Genomic DNA, 20,622 nt, shown 5'->3' on the forward strand with positions numbered 1-20,622 from the left:
GGCTTCAAGGCTCCTGTTTTTTCCTCCTTGTGGTTGGAAAAACTGCGATTACAACTTCCTGGAGAAAACAATTTGGATTTGTGGGGCAGGCTTTATTCTTTTTCTTTTTTTTTTCCTGCATGAGTTGGGTGGAAAAAATATGTTTGGTTAAGTGGATAGAGGATTTTTCTTGGGGAGTAACCCTCCTACTGCTCTTTTTTTGTTGCTGTTGGTGGTGGTGTGTTGTTTTTTTTTTTTTTAATTTGTTTGGTTTCTTTTCTCAGAAATCTACTCTTCTTCCCCTCCCACCTCCCCCTGGCCCCTGCTAAAATAATGATTACACTTCTTGTAAAGCGAACTGTAGTTTGAAATTTAGTGTGAATCCTGAGAGATGTATATCTGTTTGGTGGTGTATGGGAAAGCCCTGTGCTGCTCTTTAGGCAGTGTTAACAAATGTAACACAACAACATGGTGCTTTTGGTGAAACCATTTATTCTTTTTAGCACTGTTATATAGTGGACATTATAGCTGTTGGAAGAAGGAGCCCAGCTCAGCTTGGAGTGCTGGCTGCTCGAGGCATGGAAAAAAACTTTTATGTGACTGGGACAAAGTTTCACTCAAGACCAGGCAAAGCGACAATCCTGCAGCCGCTGAAGTGTCGCTGCTGTTTTTAATTTACTGTTAGTCCAAAAAAAGCATGAGACGGACATTTTCACAGATTTTTCTGAAATTAATAAACACTGATTTGCCTGATTTGGTTAATTAAGAATCCCTCCAGTGCCAGGGATTTCTCCTTTAAGAAACCTACCCATGCTTTAATTGCATTGTGTGCAATGCCTCCCACATAGTTACTTATTTAACATTCTTCTAAAATGCTCCAACTAGTGTATTTACATATCTCTGTCTAATGAGGTGACCCCTTCCGAGAAGATTTTGCAAAATGAAATCTTGCCTGTCATTTCAGGTTATTTTTTGTCAGTATTTGCCATTATGCTGCCTTTTTTTTTCTTTTTTTTTCTTTTTCTTTCATTCAGTCTTTCCTGCTTGATTTTGAGACTTGCATTACTCTAAATAATCCAAAAAGGAAGAAGCATTTTGTTTCACTTAAAATTTTTTTTCTTGCACTGCAGGAGTAGCAAGCTAGCAAATGTATATATTAAAACAGAAACCATGGCCATACCCAAGGACTCTAACATGTTTTACATTGCGTCTCCTCCAACAATCATAGCCACTCTTAATGTGGACTGCAGAGAGAAAACTGAAGCTCTTGAGCTTGTCAGATAACTTAATTGCATCAGTTTGTTTATATTTGTGAACAAAATATTTCTGCTTTCTTTAACCTAGAACTATATACTTCCTGTAAATACAGATTGCATGTATTGGGCTAGTTGTCAGCCTTTTCCTGACGGGTGCTAATCTTCACAATAGTATTTTGACCCCTTTCGTATAATTACTTCAGCAGCGTACGTATTCCTCCCTGTAGTTTCAATAATGACACTGAGCAGCTCAGTGGAATTGAATAAAAGTCTACATGGTATAACTGAGTTTTTTCTTTATGAAGAACTTTTAAAATATTCAATTAAAAATGATTGGTTTAAGCATAATATATTCAATTGCAGGCATCTAAAAGAAGGAGAAATAGGTAACAAGTGGATTTAAGCTATATGTATTATAAACAGTTTGTAAAAGTAAGATTTACGTTTCCTTTTTCATTTAAAAATGCACTTTTTTATTATATTCAGTAAGAATACAAGGGACAGAAGTGTGAGGGAAGGACTAGCAAATCATTTAACCGTATGTCTACCACATTATTTTACTAAGTATGTATAATGAACACCACACACGAGTTGGCTGTTAGTTTACCTTCAGAAGATTTGAAATTTCGTTCTGATATCATTTAGCCCTTTATTTAAAAATTTTATAAAAGTTAGGAATGGCGTGTCTCATTGCGCATGATGTTGTTAGGTTGTTGATTTCCTGGCAAAAAGATTAATTTCCCAACAGAGCCTAATGAACTACATGGACTCATTCTTTGTAACTCAGCTGTGTGGTCGAATTCCTAAGTTAAATGCTTGGATGTTTTCATTTGATTATTTCTTGTGTAGGAGGATAATTTCCTGTAGTCCCAAAGAACAAACAAGTAAACCACCAGTTTGCCTGGCTTGATCAGATTAGCTGATAGCACATACCTCCTGAGACAATTTGACAGCACAAGTTCATACACCGAGCATCTCTTTTGTATGCAAGACAATTGATTGAAGAAGAATGACATGTAAAATTAATTAAAGATCTGACTTAATTTTTTTAATGCACTCTCTTTCCGTTTTTGCATGTGTTGTAATATTTACTGCTTATTATTTTTCCAGTGGCAGGTCTTATTAGAAAACTGACATAATCTTCACTTCTTACAACACCTCAAAATGATACAATCACCACATGTCTTTTTCTTTATTAATTTTTTCTTTTACTTGCCTGTAATTAGTTATGTTATGTTAACTCTTCTTACCTACAAAAGATATTTTTATAATTTCAGTTGTACTGCGTGGCTGTAGTGTGTAGAACTTTCATTACATCCGGCTGAAACTTATTACCAGAAGCAAATCCTCCTTCAGCCACATTCATAACTATGAGATTGTGTGTTGAAACAGTCAGCTGAGAGTTTTCATGCTGTTAATTTTTCATTTTAGTTCCTATATTTCTCTAAGTATCCCTGTCTTCATTCTTAAATATTTTTATTTACATTTCTGAATTGCAGCAGTTTAGTAGTAGCATTACACTACTGCCGTTTAAATGGTGTTAAGAAACAATGAATGCTTGTTCTGAGATGAGTGGGAAAGAGCTGTTTAAATGTCCATTTTCATGAATATGTTTTTTTCAGGAAGTGAAGAATGGGTGACACAGGGTGCCATTTTTCCACACTTAGGCTTTTGTGTGGAAATACAGGTCGTCCTGTGGCTAATCCGTTCCCCTATGTCCAATCTGTCCTTCAGTGTTTCTAAAAGATGAATAGAGCTGTGAACCCAGAAAAGGGTATTGTGATCTATAATTGCAGTCCCATGCCTGTGTGATCTTCCTGCAAAGCAGTTTAGTTAGCTGCAGTCAGTATGAAGGGGTGTTAAAAACTGAAATATCTAAAACTTTTTGCATACAGTATTGAGAATTAAAACAAAGGAATTATATTTACTACCCATGTCTGATTTTAAATGATTTACAATCTATTATTGTTTAACACATTTATTCAAAGAGAACAGAAAAACACTGAATTGATGTTACACACATTAATTGCGGGAACTCCTTTGCCCCCAGACAAGTACCCTTTTCACCTAGCAGAACATTTTGACTGTTCAGACATAGTAGTGATGGGGAAAGGTAAAGGATATAGTTTCTAAATGTGTCTTTTAATCCCATGGGAAGTAGTGCCGTTAGGGAGTAACTTCAGAAGGATACGCGTGTATATTGAAGCCAGCGTGTGTTACAGCCCTGGATGTACTTTAAAGCTTCGTTTATCCTGTGATTGCTCATTAAGAGACTGGAATGTCTTATCTATCAAGGGCAATTTAGTATTTTGAATGGTTTATGAGATTAAGGTGGTGTGAGCCTTGTTTGGAGAGGGACTACACAGAAACATGGAATCAGTCTCAAGAATTTTAAAGCATAGAGTATTCAGATCTCAAAGCCACACTCTTAATCTGTTGAGTAGATGTTCAGTAGTCAGCTGTGTAAAATAGGGTGATTTTCTCTTGATATGCTGCAGCACTTAAGTAGACACAAGAGAATTCCAATACTTCTGTTATAACCAGATGATTATGGCTATAAACCAGAATTTTAGTATCATTTGTGCAGATTTAGTATATAGTTATATATATGAATAAGGTATCTGTTTAGCACGTTTTTCATAATTATAATTTTTTTCTGCCTTCGGCAAAAGTTAACAATTATTGGTTACACTCTTGTTGGCACTTCTCTGCCAAACACATTTAGAGGAATTACTGTCACAGTAGCAAAAAATACTGCAGCACTTTCTTTAAAAGAATGCATTTATTACACAAAATAGCTTGGTTAAGTTTTATACTTAATATCTTTTTTCTGTCACTTTTTACAGATTTAAGTATTTTAGCCTGCTCTAAAAGTATGGAAAAAGCTTTATGCATATTTTTGTGGTTTTAGGGTGTACATTTTGACACTGAAAATAATAAGGAACGTCATTCTATTTAGCTGTGTACCCCACATGACTCTGCTACTCCTCTGCTAATATTTGAAAATGTCTACTGATAATATACCCAAGATAATTTTTTACAGAGTTTCTGTTCATATAACCTGATAGCTTTATAAGGTTGGTGAAATTAACGTTTACTGCTGTGTAGAATGTTTTAAGGAAAGGAGTTGTTATCTTCTAAAACTTTTTGAGACTTTGGCTCTCAAAATTTTCCTGGAAAGAATATGAATGTGACTCATTATGACAGATAATATTGCCAGCCTTTTATTCCTTTAAAATTTATTTTTCTTTTATCTTTTAAACGTTAAAAAAAAAAAAAAAAAGAAAGACTTGAAACAATTGAAGTGAGAAAGTGAATTGCTTTGAAGAATGTGGGGGGAAAAATTTTGGGCTTGTTACAGCTTTTTTTTTCAGTTTGCCCTTTTAGGCTTAACATTTGTCTCAAAACTGTAAGGTACCTTCGCGTACCAGATGTGCTGCATATGTTACCTATACATAGTAAAACTGAGCTGAGGACAGTGTGTCCCAGCTGCAAATTTGCCTGCTTTTGAAGGGTTTGTTACTTTTAGCATGCTGAAGTACAATTATTTTCTCTTGCTTGTCTTCTATACTTATTTTTTTGGGGGCGTGGTGGTGGCAGTGGTGGTGGTGGTCATGCTGATGGGGAGTGGCAGATATGAATGAGATCATTACAGCAGCCCATCAGGCTAGAGAGAGGCATGGAATGCAGAAGTTGAAGGTTTCTCTTCCCATCAGGAAACAGGTTTGGCAGTTAAAAAGCCCTAAGCTGGAAGAAATGCTGCACAAGGAAAGAAAATGTGGAAGGTAACCAATCTAGGGGCTTTCTTTGCATTTTTTATAGTTTTATGGCAAATAAATAAGAAATAAGTAAGACCCAGTTTAGTGACAGTTTGATAGTGCTTGGCACGTGGGGACTGGAGAAAAATGAGAGAAGGGTCCGCTTTGAGATAAAATAGATCTTTATTTGAAAACGTTTTGATATTTTCAGGCTTTTTTTTTTTTTTTTTTTTTTTTAAGATAGGGTTAGAGAAGTGTGACAGTGAAAGGAAGCTATGCAGACAACGGTTCTCAGTAATTCAGGGAGGCAAGAAAGATGTTCTTGATCTGGCATCTGCTGTGCCGGGATGTACCAAGAGGGGGCGTCAGACAGTTTTTCTGCCCACAGACGGTAGCTTTGAAGTAGTCGTTGGGTGACCAAAGTGAAAGATGCGTATGTCTTCCCAGGGAAGTGCACCGTAGGTGGTATAAACTCCCAGCTTTTCCCGACTGAGCAACTTGAAAAAGGAATTTGTAACAGATTTTCAGTAGTCTTTTTACGACTGCCTGTTTTCATGCCCCAAGAGCACAAGTGAGGAATTATTGACCTTTCTCAGCATTTATCAGCACTACCTGTTCTTAAAGGCAGTGCTATAGACTGATGTGAGTCACATCACACAAAAGTGCATGCTTTTTAGATCTGTTGGCTAAAACTGATTTTTCTTCTTTCTTAGCAGCCATAGACTGTATCAAATATATAACTGGAATAAAACCAAGACACAGACAACTGAGATTTTAAAAAAAAAAAAAAAAAAAATTAAAAGGGAAAATTGAAAATATGTCTTTAGAGGTCAAGAGTTCAATATAGTATTGGTAAGAAAAGCCATAAATTCTTTAACCCACTGTTCAAAATGTAGGTAAAATTATTCTTTTCTCATATGCATTAAAAATAAATTTTAATAATCATGTGAAGAAAAGAGGCAACACAAGTTTTTGTACTAATTATACCAACAGTATTTTTTTTCTGGTAGTTATTTAGATGTCCCAGTCGGAATCAGTGGCTCAGCCGAGTATGACTGGCCAACTGTAGTGTATGTTCATACAAGTCCAAGTACTCCATCCAGTATCTGAATTTTAGCAAAGATTTATTTTGCTCAGAAATTATATCCTCTTGCCACTTACAACACACAGTGATAGAAGGTTCTGTTTAATAACAAAATCCGATTACTTGCCTAAATGTGGTTTTTATGCCTGTTTTAGAAATCCAACACAATATAATGAATCTGCCTATTCATTTTATTTTACCTTTGGCACTACATCAGTTCACAAGTAAATGCTAGTCAGAACAATAGATCTTCCTACTAATTGTTGTTAGTCTTGAGAAAAGCAATGAGTAACACGTTTGGAATATATCCAAATAGCAAATGAACATATAAATAACCAGAAAAAAAAAATATGTAATGGATGAATACCTATTGAAATATTTTCTAAAAGCAGTGCTATATTAATGTTTGTTTTCATGTGAGTGATTTATTGTTTTTGACCATATGGAAAAAAGTAGAAGACTCTGTTAATTCATCAGGTGAAAAATTGTACTTATAAATAGACCAGTATATTCTGGATCTTAGCTTCTTTCTAACATGCTACAAGGCTATATGGTATTCCAAAGTCTCAATGTTTAGTTGCAGTCACACATGCGGAAGGATGTAGGCCAAATTAAGTGGATCCACAGGAGAACAAAAGGAATAACTGCAACTTTTATATGTTAATATAAAGATATTACATGGAGATATGACCTAGAAAGAAGTACTAAAGAGACTAGAGTTACTGCGTTTAGAGATTATTAGCATGATAAGAGTTTTCAGTGGGAAAATTCTGCCTTAAGAGTAACAAACTGTTCTTTCTGTAAAGTGTGAGGATCACAAGAAGCAATGAGTGCAAACTGATTCGAGGGAGATTTAGGTTAGACATTAGGAGAGACTGCAGCAAAGCTAATTTGTGCTGTGCATCAGGGAAGACTTGCCAATGGCAAGAACAGTTAAGCATTGGAATAGATTTTCTTGGGAAGTTGTGAAACATGAGAGTTTTACTTCCAATTTAAAATATTATCTGTTGGGAATAGTATCATTAAGTTGAAGCAGATAGGCAGACTAGGTGACTTCTTGAAGTCCCTCCAAGTCCTCTGGTCCAGAATGTGCACTATACTTTCCAATGTTTATGATGTCCGCATGGTTTCAGATCCAGTAGCAAAAGAAAAGTTAGCAAGACGTGCTGACAGAAAGGCTAGTGGGTCGAGATAAGGACAGTGAGACATCACTCACCAATTACCATCACAGGCAAAACAGACTTGACTCGGGGAAATTAATTTCATTTATTGGCAATCACATCAGAGTAGGGTCATGAGAAACAAACCCAAATCTTAGAAAACCTTCCCCCCACCCCTTCCTGCTTCTCAGGCTCAACTTCTGATTTCTTTGCCTCCTCTCCTGAGAGATGCAGGGGAACAGGGAATGGGGGTTGTGTTCTGTTCATCACATTTTGTCTCTGCCACTCCTTCCTCCTCACACTCTTCCCCTGCTCCAGCCTGGGGCCTCTTGCACGGGAGACAGTCCTTTGCAAACTTCTCCAATGTGAGTTCTTCCTGTGAGCTGCAGTTCCTTATGAACTCTCCAATGTGGATCTGTTACGCAGGGTGCAGTTCTTCAGGAACAGACTGCTCTAGTGTGGGTCCTGTGCAGGGTCACAAGTCCTGCCAGCAAACCTGCTCCAGCCTGGGCTCATCTTTCCAAGGGCCCACAGGTCCTGCCAGGAGCCTGCTCCAGCACGGGTTTTCCACAGGGTCATCACAGCCTCCTTCGGGCATCCACCTGCTCTAACATGGGGTCCTTCCACAGGCTGCAGGTGGGTATCTGCTCCACTGTCAACCTGCAGACAGCATGATAGTGTAACCAATAATGAGTAGCGTATGCATCATTTGTGGGAAATTATATCCCTACTTGTCTTTATTCAATAGCCCATTGAATTTATTACCTCTGATTTGGAAAACTCGTACTCAGGCTTATGGCAGGGACTTGAGCTAAGCCTTGTATGTTCCAGCTGGCTATTATAATCCATCTGGCACTGGCTCCATTGGACATAGAGGAAGCTTCTAGAAGCTTCTCACAGAAGCCACTTCTGTAGTCCCCCTTGCTACCAAACCCTTGCCACACAAATCCAATGCAGTCATAGTCCACAACTTGTGCTTGGAGCAAGTCCTGTCTGGAATTTGTTCATGTCTCTGGAACAGTTATACACTGCAAAGTTGTTCTACTTAGAGATCTAGAAGAGATGGGTACTAGTTAATTGTTTCCTTGTGCTAACATTTCTTTAAAGACAGGAAATAAGAAAGTTTTTAGATGTTACTGTATCAAAAATTCTTCAACCCTTTACAATCGTTTATCTAAAAGCACTCATATTTTATGTGGTTCTGTGGTGACTGGTAATTAATCATGACAATGATGTTAGATTATATCTTTTGTACTTTGCTACAGTTTTTATTGTATTAAATTACATGGTTTTCTTCATGATTCTTTCAATACAAATTTATGGCTTTAAGGAAGAAAACACCAAACCACTGCTCCATTATTCTGAGTTGTACATGTTTTAGAGATGTGCATAGTGGATCTGGGAACAGATTTAGCCTCAAGAGAATCAAACAGTTGTTTGAAACGGTCACTGCTTGAGTATCACCTTGCTTTTGGCTATGAACTAATTGAGATTAAACTGAAATGATTGTGAAATGCTTCCTTTTCCTGTGCATCGGCAGTTCTGACTGTCTGTTAATGCTTTAAAAGTATTACTTAGTCATTAAAAGAAATGGATGTGCTTCTGGGTTCCTCTTTTGTTCTAGCTTTTGCCTTTGTTTTTTCTAAATACATGCTGGTAGGTGAAGTAAAGAGTCTTCAGCTTCATTTATTGTGAGAAGAGCTCATAACTGTTGTAAGCATTTTTGTATGCTTGGCTATAAAACTATATAGATTGTACCAGATGCTGCCTTAACTTATTTTATAGAATTATAATGGATGCTGATGAGTCTTAAAATCAGGCCTTAAAGATAAAAATCCCTGTGCTGTGTCTTATTTTTCAGCCTATGTGTTATTATATGGCCCCATTTTATTGAACCTTTTCACCTTTCAATTATTGATTGACATTTTAATAAAACTTTCTATATTTTAATATTACAAGATGTTTCACGTCTTCCCTAAAGACTAACAACACTAAAAATGTATTTTACCTGTTATTTAGGTAATAAGTGGCATGATCTTGAAGTGGGCTGAAGACCTGAGAACTCCCATTGCCTGCAATTAGAGATTGTGTGATAGAACATATGGGTTGAATGTTTTCTTGGCCGTGTTCACTTACTAATTTCATGCCGAGGCCCCACAGGTTTATTGTTATTACGGATTAATTCATAACTAGATAAATATCCATTTGTTGTGATATATGTACATCACTTGTAGCATTAATTATTTATAAAATATGCATTGTAAGATTGGTGTATAAATTAGCAGTGTTTTTTCCTTTCTGTTGCACTTTCCTGAGCCCAAAAGCATTTTGCAAGCCACACATGGCTTTTCAGTTTTAAATAAACTGTCTCTGGTCACAGCCTTCAGAAAATAATCTGTAAGGTATGAAATTCAAATGTAGTAATGTGATTAGAGGAAATAAGTGCTGTATTTGATGTAAGGAAAGAAACCTTGTCTCCATTTGAGCTGATGGTGAAGTTCTTGCTGTTTTCACCAAGGTGTCAGTTCTAGCTGTGCTGGGCAGCATGAGGTTCTACTTCGTTGTGCTTTACCTTGGTTTATTGACTTAGGAAAGTGTCCTTTCCTATCTGTAATATGTGTGAGGTAAACGACTTTGGAAGATAACTCCTACTGAAGCTGTTTTCAAATCAATTGATTGAAGCATGTCCTTCACTGGGCAGGTTCTGCTTCGTGCTACAGTTCCTTGTCCCATACTCAGGCACCCATACACACCGCACGCAGTGGTGACACTGTCTTGCTCCTGGTAAAATGAGGTTATTTTCTTCATTCCACAGATGCTAAAAACTGTGTCTGTTGTATAACTGCACACTCCAATGCAGTGAATTATTAGTGTTAGTAGTATGTGCTCCTGTTTAATTATGCACTGAGGCCTTACCTAGAGCCAGAACCATAGCCTTGCAGTCACTTAAATCTAGAGATGCTCACAGTTCACAGAAGTGCAAGAGTTGTTAAATTATACATGAGCAAGTAGTTAAAAAAAACAGAAGTTATGAACTCTCATTTCTCCTCAGTGTCTCTTCACAGGCTTAATGCTTCTCTCCAGCTAGAATTGCCTAATTTCTTCAGTGGTCCTTGACCACTTCCAGCATGTTCCTTCTTGCCTTCTGTCTTGCGTGCTCTCCCAGGCAAATGCAGCTTCATTCTGCATGCACGTATGGGATCATGGACAAAAAAGGAGATGGTCAAGGGATCTGTTACGGTTCTGAACACTGTGCTTTTCATCCCTAGTTGCTAGGCTCTCATAGAAATAAATTCCATATTAGCTTTGCCTGTATGCTTGTATAACTATATGTATAGCTTTGACCCTCTACCCATTATAAAATTCTTCCACTCTGATTTTTAGTTTAGAATAGAGCTGGCCATATGATCTGGTTCATTGGGCATTAGGGCATTGTGTATTAGCTAATGAATTACCACTATTCTGATTTAGTTTTGTTAGAATACAGTCTGGAAATTTTCTTTTCTAGTACTGGCAGAGAACTAAGATCAACAAGGACTTTGTGCCCTTTTTATACTAACTTATTCTTTGTTAGATGGGAATTTTTCACTAGATGACTCAATTACAAACTTCCAGGCGAACTGATCGCTTAGGAAGCCAGGACAGATCATAGAAACATAGAATGGTTTGGGTTGGGGTTGGAATGGACCTTAAAGATCATCTAGTTCCAAACCCCCCTGCAGTGGGCAGGGATACCTTCCACTAGACCAGGTTGCTTAGATGCCTGTGCTGGGGAGACCAAGTCTGTATGTAGTTAACCTTGTGTATTTTCACATTTTTTTTTGCATTTTATTGTAGTGTTACCCTTTTAAGTTTTCCTCTTCAGTTTTGTCAGCTCTATCATGGTAAGAGCTAAAATGCATTAGATTTATAATAATTCTTAATATTAAATGCAGTTCACAGAAATTATATATTGTTACTAATTTTTATTATGATGTAAAATGAATGTAAAGTCTCTATTTGTTGCAGGTATTTAAATGAGTACTTTGAAAATTATTTTTAGTTCGCAAGATGAGATTTGCAAACCTCCCTTTTTCAGCAGACAAATGATGGAAATAAAATGGAGTAGCTTGTTTTCAGATTCATTCTAAACTGTGACTTTCTGTCATGATGTTGAAGATGTCAGATCTATCTCTAGGTTTATATAATTCCTGTTCACTGTAATGGGAACTGCAGACACCTGTGTGTCTTTCAGCAGGCAGGTTCTTGAATTCAGTAAAGCTGTCCAGTACCAGGGTGGCATGTCAAAACACAATTTTCTTCCTGGGAAAACAGAACAATCATATTTTCTTCTCCAGGTATTCTTTTTTTTTTTTTTTTTTTTTTTTTCCAGAAAAAGATAAAAGAACACAGTAAAATTTCAATGGAATTTGCAGTAAAAAGAGCAAGAAAAGGGCTGCAATTTGCAATGCATTTTCATTTTCTAATAGTTTATAATTACAAAAGCCAAACAGAGAAACCTTTGCCATAGAACAACTCATTTGTTTGATTGCTTTCTCCTGCACTTAGTTATGCTATGGTTTAAAAGTGGTCAAGGTTAAGCAGAGATGTGCTTACTGTGATTTAATCCTGACTTCTCAATGTACCTTCATCTTGTAATATAAACTGCAGCCATTTACAGTAAAAAAAAGCTATTCTGAATCCATAGATGAGAAAAGATTATGTACAAACACAAAGGAAATGAAGTTTGTACTATAGCCTCGCTGTTAATTTACATTTTGAAAAAAAACAAAAAATTGCCATAGTGACATGCAGGTTGCAAAAATTTTCTAAATTTAATGTATTAGACTGAGGAAATGCTTAACTTGCATGACATGTTTCTCAAGTTTTGTGAATAAGGAAGAACATAATCCTGTGTATTTGTGGGGTTGGCCTCAAATAGTTTACATTACTACAAAATATAATGAATTACAAAGGTATTGGTAAGTTATGCAAACTGAGACTTTTCCAGTCAGCTTCCTATTTATGTTGTTGCTAAGATAATTGTTGTTTGTTTGGTTTTTTTTTTTCCTAAAAAAATAGTAAAATATATAGGTGGTTTTCAGTATAAGAATTTGTGGCAGCTCTGTTGTTGTTCAGCAATTGTGCATTTAATATTGATGATTTTTAAATATATGGGGCATTATATTCTGTCTTTTCTCATCAGTTCCTTTTTAGTTCTGTTTAATGTAGTAATTCTTTTTTCTGGAACAAACTTACCAATAATATTTGGTGAACAGGTCAAAAGATAGAGTTAATAGTGAGAATCATTTTCTCTATTTTAAAAGGATAGTTTTAGTACTGTGCACTATGGGTATTGTAAACTCTGAGTGCCACGGGCTACTCTGCTAGCTTTCTAACTCCACGTGCAGCCAAACTGAGCAAATTACTTTTATGGAGTAATTTGCAGGGTCACTTGTTTAACTAGTTAATTTACTGTGTATCTGGTCTCAGCAAGCATACAGTTTTCTATTTCTAGTGCTATTTATTTATTTTAGACTGTTTAAGAATTATATAAGAAATAATAATGCTTGCCCCCAATCATCATCTAATGCTTTCTAAATATTGTTGCATTGGATCTACCTTTACTGATGATGGCCAGTAACCTTCTGACTCATGGGACATTTGAGCTTTTTAACTTTTTAAGGTGAGGTTTTGGTGATGGCTGATCCAGTTGAGTCTTAAAGCTTGAATAATTCTTCCGTAGTTGTGTGTTAGATTTAAAAATAGATCTCATTTTTGAATGTGTTAAATTCTGTAAGAGCAGAAAGCACTTACCAACAGACAGCAATAAGGTACCGTTTTTCAGCTGGAGTTCTATTGCAAAGTCTCCTTTTCCATTAAAACTTATTAGTATGTTTTTTTGAAGTAACTAAGTTCTTTTGCACAGAATCATAAAAAGTCGAAAGCCTGCAGCAGAACTGAATGCGTCTAAACCATTGCTCTTCTATAAGACCTCTGATGGTGGATGTTTTACAGCTTTCCTGGATTTTCATGTGGCACTCATCTATTACGTCTGCATTTTCTCTGAGAGGTTGCCGTGGTATCAATCGTTTTGTCATGTGGGAAGGCTGGAGCAGAAAGCACACACACAAATGAGGAGCTTTTTGAAATCCTAACATACTTAACCCAATTAAATCTTAAAGATAGTACTTTATGTATGAATACTGGCTTGTAGTTGCAGAATGTGGTGAACAGAAAATCAAAAAGCAGCGCTCACTCCCAGCCCAGAGCAGAGGAAGGAGCTGCTGAGGACACTGAGGATCAGTGGTGAGGTGTGGCATCCCTAACTGGGGAGACAGTGCTGGAACAATTCTTCTCCCTCGCTATTCTTCCTTGGCTTTTGCCATCAAGTGGGCTGCAACTATTTTTTTATACATGCTTGTGGCCACCTTTGTGTTTGCGCCTCATACAAGGGTGTTTTCATGTGTGAGATGCCTGTTCCTTACTTTCCTTGTTATGCTGGTTCTACCGAACTCCCAAGGCTACGTTCCTTCAGTAACCAGTAACTTGACAGTGATCTGTGTTTATATCCCCTGCTTCTGCCATCATCCCATGCTTACACCCTTGGGGCCCTTATTCCACATGACTGCAGCATCAAAATGGCTTCTCCTACTGCCCTGAGTGCTCTTCATCTGCTTTGTCCAAATATCCCAGGTCAACAGGCGACCAGGGTTTGCAGAATTCACCAAGGATTGTTACTTAATGATATTTCGGAATTTCTAAATACAAAGTCCATGAATGCTGCTGTTTAGGAGTAGTAGCAATGAAGGTCTTGACCACCCACTGTGGTTGCCCAAGACTTGCTGTGTATGTCTTGTGAACACAGTTCGTAACAATGCCTTTGATATTGTGACTAATGTCTTTCTCATGTTGCTTTGCTTTATACGGAAAGGTAAATGTGTAAGGGAGAATTTTTATTGATTTTTTTTCCTGTTTTAAAAATACACAAGTTACTCTTCATTTGAGGTAGAGAAGGCATTCAAAGAAGCACACCTTGCTCTCCAGCACTACCATTTCTGACAGTTTTGAAGGTCACTGGCAAACCTCTGTCCAATAAGAGAAATCTGGGAAATAGTAAGATAAAAAGTCAGACATAAAATCAGTTTTTATATAAACATTTGGTTCTTGGAAGTGTTCAGGACACACAGTTGCCGCTGTTGTCGATCTTGAATATTTTTCAAAATCATCCATCTCTAACTCTGTAAAGTCTAAATTTGTGTTTCTGTTTTCAGAAGTCTTGACCAATATATACTTTATGTCTTTATGATAGAAATGGTAATTAAATTGTACATTAGAGTGCAAAATCTATTAGGAAATATTCCTTGCATGCACTTAGCAAATGTCTGCATTTTTGTATGTCAGGGTAGGGCTGGCGACTCCCTGGCGTTGTGGTGTGTGGGGCACTGGGGCTCCCCAGGAGACTTGGCAGGGCAGGGCCTGGCAGCTGGGGAGGCACTGGGGCAGCCCCAGCCCTGGGCGTTGGGCATCTCTCTGGGGACAGGCGCTGGGCAGGGCCGTGGGCCCGTGGGTGGGCCTGGCTGTGGCCAGGCAGGGCCCATGGGTGGGCAGGGCCGAGCTGCAAGGAGCTGGAGGCCGGCCCTGCTGCGGTGCTGCTGGGCTGGGGCTGGTGGCCCAGGGGGGCCGGTGTGGGGCCCTGGGCTGTGGGCAGGGTGTGCCAGGCAGCGACGTTTGTGCCTGCGGGGCCCTGACGTTGTATCTGGCTTTGTAGCTGATCCAGTAAGAAAGCCACTTAAAGGGGTTATAAACGCAGCACGAGCACACCAGCATGCACTGGCAGACTGCATTTTGCAGTTTTGCATATTATGGGTCAGATATATACTTGTGTTTTAAAGAAAGACCATGCCCGTTACTTTATGGATGTGGTAATGGGTCCCAAACATGCTCAGTCTGGACTGGCAGCTGAAGGGAACTTGAGTCCTGTGCTTGGGATGATTGATATGGTGCTGCTTGATGTTAGTACTTTGGGGATGTAGGATCTGTGCTGCTCAAAACGCTGCTGCTCCAGAATGACAGAAAAGGAATGCAGAAGAGGAAGGGTGATACTGGAGTGAACTGTACTGAACTTTCTCTGAGTCATTACTGACCTTCTCTAAGCTGTGTACAATAAGTTTGTTGTGTTTTAGTAGTATCTGAAAGTTTTAGAAAGGCACAAATTTGTCTTCTGTGGATGTGACTTTGTGAAGTGTCTCGAGATGTTTCTCAAAAGGCAATGCTATACCACTGCAGAGATACTTTTAAACTAGTACTTTCATCTCCTTTCTAGTTTCCTTTCTTCCACCTGATGCTCTGGCCGTTGAATAACGCTGAGTATGGGACATCACAGCTGATCAACAACTATGGGCTGTGTTGCCATGACATAGTGTTTAGAAATCACCGTAGTATCACGCAGAAGGAGATGGTCAGTAGCAGTGAAAAGATGCCAGTATACACAGCAATCTTAAAACAAATAGTAGAAGTTAGGAGCCAACTGCATGGTTACATTGCTTCTCCCTCTATTGCTTATTATGGTGTTACAACAATATGACTTGCATCCCCACAAGGAAAGTAATACTTTACTGTATTTGTGAATGTGAGAGTAGTTCATACTTTAGCTAGTATCATGCTTGAATCATACATAAACTTATTGATTCATTTAAACTGCAGTAATACAAAGTGTCCTTTGTATTCCTGTATGGAAAAGACAGGCAGCTATGTCAATAAAACCCACGTTGTCCTTCTGTGGGTTTATTCCCATAGTTAGCAATTATGATTTCTCTTCTCAAATGACACTGATAGCGCTACCTTGTGCTGCTGGTAAATCAGGAACCAGAACTTTTTTCTAAGCCATCCAGCTGGAACAGTGTGTGCTCTCTTTAAATTCTGCGAGTATCTCAGAAGGTGTCTGTGTACAGATATGTGTAATGAATCTTTGCTGGTGAAACAGTAGTTGCCTTTCCCTCACCTCTTCCCTGTGAAGGCTTTACTTTGTATCTTACTTGTATCAAAATCCCAGATGTCCTGAAGCTCTGGTGAAGTTTACATACAGTTCTGAGGCTTGACAGGCTTAAATGCGCATTTGTGGATGGTGGTCTGATCAAATTTTGTTTTAGCTGCAAGAGTGACTGCTTGCAGCAGTGTGGATGTACTGTACTTGTAAGACAGCTTGATGCGTGTTCATTTGCATCTCAGTATATGGAACGTGCTTTTGATTTTCAGTTGTGTATAATGACTGCAATTTGGATTTTGGATGAAAATGGGAAATGTTGTCACCACATAAATGGTATATTGATTGAATCTTTAGTTCAAACAAGTCATGAAAGGTTTACTTATATTTTGGAACCCATGCTTTTCATATTCTGTACAGGCAAAAAGCTTTCTTAGTTATATATCCTTAATGTTCCACGTCATGAAAATTTAGTAAACATGTTTAAATTGCATGTTGGTGTTCTGTGGTATTAGGTGTGCATACACCATGAATATTAAGGTGAAGAACATTTCATAAATGCAGTATGCAAGGGACTTGAATATTCTGACTAAATGCTTGGTAGTATATGTCATTGGTTTTAAGGAACTTCATTTTCCAAAGGTTTGTAACAAGTGGTGGAAGATGGAAAATAATTATACCCCTGTCAGCTGGTCAAAGGCAATTGCTGCTATCAGTTATTAATGGTAAATTCTGAGCTTGCAGACTGAAGCATTTGTTGGCAAAAAGACACTTGAGCCCTAACTATAAGTATTACATGTTTCCTTATAAATAAAAAGTTAATTGTCTTAAACACTGTAGGTCCTGTCCGTCTTTTGATCAGCTCTACAACTCTTCTGTTGCTCAAGTCCTTTTGCTGTCACTTTTCTCCCTTCCCAACTTTTAGTTGTCTACCTAAATTTTTCAGGTTAAGCACCTGAACTTCAATCATTGACCATAACAGTGAACTACATTATATTCTGTCTATAAACTGAGATTGTGGGAGGTTTTTTTACCCCTTACTCCTACCATGGGCTGTTTAAAAATTTCACTGCTTTTGTTACTGGAACTCTGATTTTTTTCAGCCTTAATTTCTTTTTAGCGTCTATCCATTCAATAATTTGCACTTTTCTTTCCTCCAGTGTTTATCCCTGCTGAAACCATGAATATACTCGTATCCTTTCCTAGCCTATATTTTGCCACATTAAAGTTATTTTTCCAGCATTGCTTCAGAGTCTCTACTTGCAGTACACTTGTTATTACTTCTTTCTCCCCCAAACAGTGGCTTGAAGAGGTACAATCTGAATTTTAACTGTCTTGCAGTGGTGTTGAGCACTGATGTTTATACTTGCCTCCCTCCTTTTAGCAGTACCTCTCCTGTTCCGACAGCAGTTGTCCTTTCATGGCCTCATAATGTTGATAGTGTACAGCTAATGTCATCGCTTCATCAGTTTGGTCCTTTTTCCTCCTCTGTCATTGCCAACTAGTAAATTCCCAAATTTTTCATATAAATTATTTTTAGTTCCTGCCTACTTGGCTTTCTACTTCATTGTTCTCATCCCACTTCTGTTAAACCCATAATCAGAAAGGCATTCAGTTTCTTCCTATGTTGTATTTGGAGCTTTTTTTATATTAACAATGCTTCTGAAATTTGTGTCTCAGAATTCTTTCGAGCTTCTAATTTAGATATACAATAAAAACAATTCATAATCACATTTGCAGTAACATTTTATTTTGCACGTAAAAAAGCACTGGCCCCAAAAAGCAAGATTTAAGACCTGATATGGCTTAAGCTGGCATTTGGAGGTTAATTTCCAAATAAAAACTAGTGCCTATGTCTCTGAAGACTTGATCAAAAGTAATATAAGCTTGTATAGCTAGCTCATATTTTTAGAACTTACATTTTATAAAATAATATTTTGGTCTTTCATAATTAAATTAGAAAAGCATGGGTTTTCTTTTTTTTACAGAACTGAACTCGTAGTGGTTGGTTTAGCTATGGTAATTAATATTTAATGCGTCACCTCTAATTTTATACTCTGTAGTTTGTCTTTCTGTTTGTAGCTATAAAAACACTTGTAATGTGTGATGGTTTTCACTGAGTTGGTTTAGAAGTGTCAGCAGAAGAATTAGTGGGGTTATTTGTTCTCTGACAGTTGCACAACAATTTTTTTTTCTCTTTTTTTTTGATAACTGCTGTTTGAGAAATGTAGTTTTCAGTTTATATACAGCTTTTATATCTACAAAGAAAAACTTAGTGTCTTGCAAATTTCACTGCATATTTTCCAGTGTCTTAAGGATGTGGGCTTTTCATGTTGGCTTTGTATCTTTACTGTAAAGAGATGATCAGGGTGTAGGAGAGGAATAATTTTAGAGTTTTTCATGTTTCTTCTTTTTAATTTAAGATGCCCTTTAAATTTAGAAGCCTCAAAAGACCCTACTGAATAAAGTGGAAATTATTAAACATTAACTATAACAGAAAAGCTTTGGGTTTTGACCATGAAATATCTGTCTTGATTTAAAAAGAAAACCAAAATAGTTTTAGCAATTGAATAGGTGAAATTGGATTCCCAAATACTTACTGTTTCTTAGGGAGGATTCACATTGCTCACCTCTTTCATTTGTGAAGGAACATCTCAACTTTCTCTGTCAGACCAGCATAAGTGGCTGCAAATAGCAACATTTTACTGGCTTTGGAGTGGAAGATCAGTGCAGTTGTATGATGTGAAACTATGGTTTCCATTTTTTATAGGAACCACTTGCCTGACTTAATTTCACTGAAAGGTTAACAGAAGTTCATGATTCTTTTAGGTGAACCATGGCTCAGCTTTGAACCAAACCATATATCAAGGAGAGTTTTCTGACTTTTTTCAACAGCAGCATAAATTTGATGATCTGAGATCCTGAGATGTCCAATACTGAAATTCGCTGCAGAATTTAGGGCTATGAACTTGTATGAACTACACCGAGCAAAGAAAAAACCCATGATTTTCCTGTAAGCTGTTTTTCATCTCTAATTCCCTTATGCAGTACATCTTTTATCCTGTGGACCGATCTCAAAATTCTGTCCTGGTCCCTTGTGTCAGAGAGAGTGATGGAAGTGTTACCTCCTGCTGGCCCTTCCATTGTATCATTTGCCCTCAGGAGGATTTTGGAGGCATGCACTTTATAAATAGCATCTTCTACTTTTGAAAATTGTTAATACACTTTTAAAAGGAACAGACTTAACACATTTACAGCACAGTGCAAACTATAAACTTGATTTATATGGAAGCACATATTTTACTGGAGAAGGCAGTGTACCCTAGCTGCATATAATCTGACTGTAAATTTACAGGGGTTTATTAATACTACAAACTAAAATAGAATTGTGATTTTCTGAAAATAAAGCATTTTGGCTGAGCTGTGTGACCTCCTGTCATCTGTAAATACATCAGTATGTACCTTTCTTCACAGTAATTGCTGATTAAGGGTTTCTATTTTAGTGATTTTTTACTGTAATGTATGTTTCTCAAATGCTGCAGCAAAAGCTTGGAGATATCTTTATGCCTTTCAAAGAGTTTTCTGTTGAAACCTTTGAAGAAAAAAAAAAAAAAAACCCACAATGAAACCTGTTATAGAATTTAAACCCTGCAAGTGTGATTTGTATATGCTATGACTTTTTCATTATTTACTAACTTGAAATGCTATAAAACTTATCCTTGGAATCAAAATATTCTGCTTGGTGGCTGCAGCAGTAGTAGCGCTTAGACAGCAAGTAGCAAGTTCAGCTGACAAGATTCTGGCTTGTGTTTCTCTAACACAAACATGGCTCATAGAAAATGGATACGTAATTCTGGCAGAAGTAGTAAGAGCTTGCAAAGGAAGAAGTTATGCACAGGTTGGAGCGCTGTGCAACTGATCTAAACAGTGTTCATCTGAGTCACTGAACAGGCTGGCTGTGTTAAAATTTCTTAAATGTAAATAAGATTTATCAGTTTCAGCAAGCAAACCTGCAGAATTTGATAAATGTCTACAAAAGACATTTTAAAAGATAGCTAGACAGCTTTCTTGGCCTGAAATTCAACCAGCTTTGAACTTATCTATATACTGTTTAATTAATGTCTTTGTGGAGCAACATTAAAATAATACTGTGCTCTAATCCTCTAAGAAGTAAGGCTGTCTTGAACTACAGCTGAATTACATGCTGCATAAATTAAAATGTGCAATGCACAGTATCTTTCTGGAGCTTTATTGAGTGGTGTGATTATGCAAAAATAGAAAAGTAAGAAAATAGACATTTCCATATAATCATTACTGTGCTGTTATCTTCCATTTTTGAAGTCCATTTCCACTTAGAATTAGCATGTTTTTGTTCAGTTATTTTATCTGTTACTGTTAAGAAGGGCATGCCTCACAGTTT

The 20,622-nt window shown here is 37.3% G+C and overlaps 1 protein-coding gene across 6 annotated transcripts in view; it reads left to right on the forward strand.

Annotated features, from left to right (window-relative positions):
- Positions 1-20,622, forward strand: part of TAFA5 (TAFA chemokine like family member 5) — a 451,127-nt gene that overhangs the window by 120,551 nt on the left and 309,954 nt on the right. The gene's annotated exons all lie outside the window — the stretch shown is intronic.

This window comes from Falco biarmicus, chromosome 5 (assembly GCF_023638135.1).
Source record: "Falco biarmicus isolate bFalBia1 chromosome 5, bFalBia1.pri, whole genome shotgun sequence".
Lineage (NCBI taxonomy): Eukaryota > Metazoa > Chordata > Aves > Falconiformes > Falconidae > Falco > Falco biarmicus.